Genomic DNA, 2,599 nt, shown 5'->3' with positions numbered 1-2,599 from the left:
GGAGTCAGAGGACCTGGGTTCTAATCCCAGCTCCACCCTCTGCTTTATGACCTAGGACGAGTCACTTCTCTGTGCCTCAGTTACATCATCTGCAGGATGGGATTAAGACGGTGAGCCCAATGTGGGACGGGGACTGTGTTCAACCCATTACCTTGTATCTGCCCCAGAGCTTAATACAGTGCCTGGCACATAGTAAGCGCTTAACAAATACCACAATTATGATGATGATGTTGATGAATTTGCACTTACTAGACACATCAATCCAACACTACCATAAACCCTGATACAGTTCAGCTCTATCCTCAGCACTGATATACTTTTCTATATTGTTCATTGAATTTTCAGTTATTTTTTCAGCTACGTCAATTATATCCTTCCCCTACGTGCTGTCTTTACAGAATTTACTTTTCTGTCCGCCCCTCCACTAGGTTGTAAGTTCCTAGACAGCAGCGATCGCGTGTCTTACCCTCGCACAGCGCTTAGAGGATTCCATTCCTGAAAAAACCTGTGTCCCAAGAACAGGATGCATTTTTTTTTTTTAATGGTATCTGTTAAGCACTTAATATATAGTGAGTGGCATATAATAAGCGCTGGGATGGATGCAAGAGAATTGGGTTGGACACAGTCCCTGTCTCATATGGGGCTCACAGCCTTAATCCTCATTTTACAGACGAGGTAACCGAAGCGCAGAGAAGCCCGAGGCCACCCAGCAGACAAGTGGCTGAGTGGGATTCAAACCCAGGTCCTTCTCGCGCTCTAACCACTGGGCCGTGCTGCTTCTCGAGGGCCCTGAAGAGTGAGGATCTAGTTTCCCAAATCAATACTAGGTCTTTAACAGTGCCACGGTAGCAGACAATTGCATAATGAAGCTGTCTGTCTCTATTTACACAATGTATTTCTGTATGCACTAGGCCAGAAAGAATAGTTCTGTGTAGCAGCTGTCGTCGAATTTTTCGCTTATCTCTGTCCCGTCTGCCAACGTTATAATTCACCAGCTGACACCCGCCTTGGCAGAAGACAAGCCCAGTGATTCCACGCCAGAATGACAGCGGAGCTCTGAACTATGACACGATTCATCTTCGTTCTAGTTACCAAAAGGGGATTCTTCGGTTTCCTCACTCCTCTGTCCGAACTTTTCACAGCCCTGGGAGGAGGGCGGGGGTGGAGCTGAGTCCCGGCAAACAGTCGTGGCTCTGTACAGATCCGTGGAGCAGGGTTACAGGAAAAAGCAGAAGACAAGGCTAGTTGTATGGGACGGACACTCGGATAATGAAATTCCTCCCCGTTTCATTTTGAAGAGTTGGAAGGAAATGAGAGAATATCGAGTCTCCGAAAACACGCCGCCGTCCGACTCGGCCCCTTCGGAAAGTTCAAAGTGTGCTTTTTGACACTTTCCGACTCGGGAGGGTTGGAGTGAGAATCAAGGCAGTTGACTGTAGCTGACAAAAGATAGCCGTGTTTTGGTTAAATAAGGACGCGGAACGAAATGCAAAAGAGGACTTGCTTAGTTCAAACACTGTAGATGGCTGTTCTTTCCCAGTAGTAGTCAAAGCGCGAAATTTTCCTTCCAAAAATGCATCATTTAGACTTCACGGAAAAGCAGTGATTGTTTTAATCCTCACTAATTTCATTTCCCTTTTTTATATACTTGTTATAGAGCAGTCATGGTTAAATACACCCGGGCCCTGTATCGTCCACAGCTTCGGGCTCAAGGGAGAACGGCATTTTGCATTCTGTACTTTGATTTTTCTGACTGGGATGAAAATATGAAAGTAGTCATTTGGAATTTGTATCAGTTTCTCAGTGAGGGAGAGAGAGACACACAGGGAGAGGGGAAACACTTCTTGCCAAACTACTGGGTTTTAGCTCCAGTGGATTCTGGCATAATCAAAAACCTGCTTTGAATTCTCCCTTCGTTATTGTAATTTGGTGAAATTCTACAGGCAAGCTTCCTAAAATGTAGACTAAAACCTTATGTTTTGGCATTAGGACTTTACCAGGGGTGATAGAAAGATGGTTAAAGATTAATTGAAACATTAAATCTTGAATTCGTGTATACATATTGCAGGAAGCTTCCTAATTATTGAAGGTGAACTTCTTTGGCCAAAATTAAAATTTAAAAAAATCTCTTTGCACAGGAAGTGTTTGAAAGTGTTACACAAATGATTCAGATTTGATGTAGAAAGAAGGCTACAGTGCTTTCAAGGAACAGGGAGGTATGAATGTATACATGCACTTCTTTTTCTTTCCAATTTCCTCGAGGCACCTTCACTTATAATCACACAAAGATGAATACATTGTCAACTGTTCCAGGTTTCATACTGGAATTCAGACTAAGTGGAAGGTATCTGCCTTCCTTCCAGTTTCTTCCACCTAAATCACACAGGGTTTTTTCTGGAGAAGTTAAGTGACTTGCCCGAGGTCACACAGCGGGCAGAGTCATCGGTAGCATATGGTTCCCCTGATTTGCATCCTGTTCTCTTTCCGTCAAGCCACACTGCTTCTCGTGCAGGATAGGGACTGGGTCCAATCTAATTATTTTGCATTTACCTCAGAGTTTAGCACGGTACTTTGGCATCTAGTACATACTAAACACCGT

The sequence above is a fragment of the Ornithorhynchus anatinus genome, chromosome 19, assembly GCF_004115215.2.
Source record: "Ornithorhynchus anatinus isolate Pmale09 chromosome 19, mOrnAna1.pri.v4, whole genome shotgun sequence".
In the NCBI taxonomy this organism is placed as follows: Eukaryota; Metazoa; Chordata; class Mammalia; order Monotremata; family Ornithorhynchidae; genus Ornithorhynchus; species Ornithorhynchus anatinus.
The sequence above is the reverse complement of the archived record's forward strand: the minus strand, read 5'-3'. Positions refer to the sequence as shown.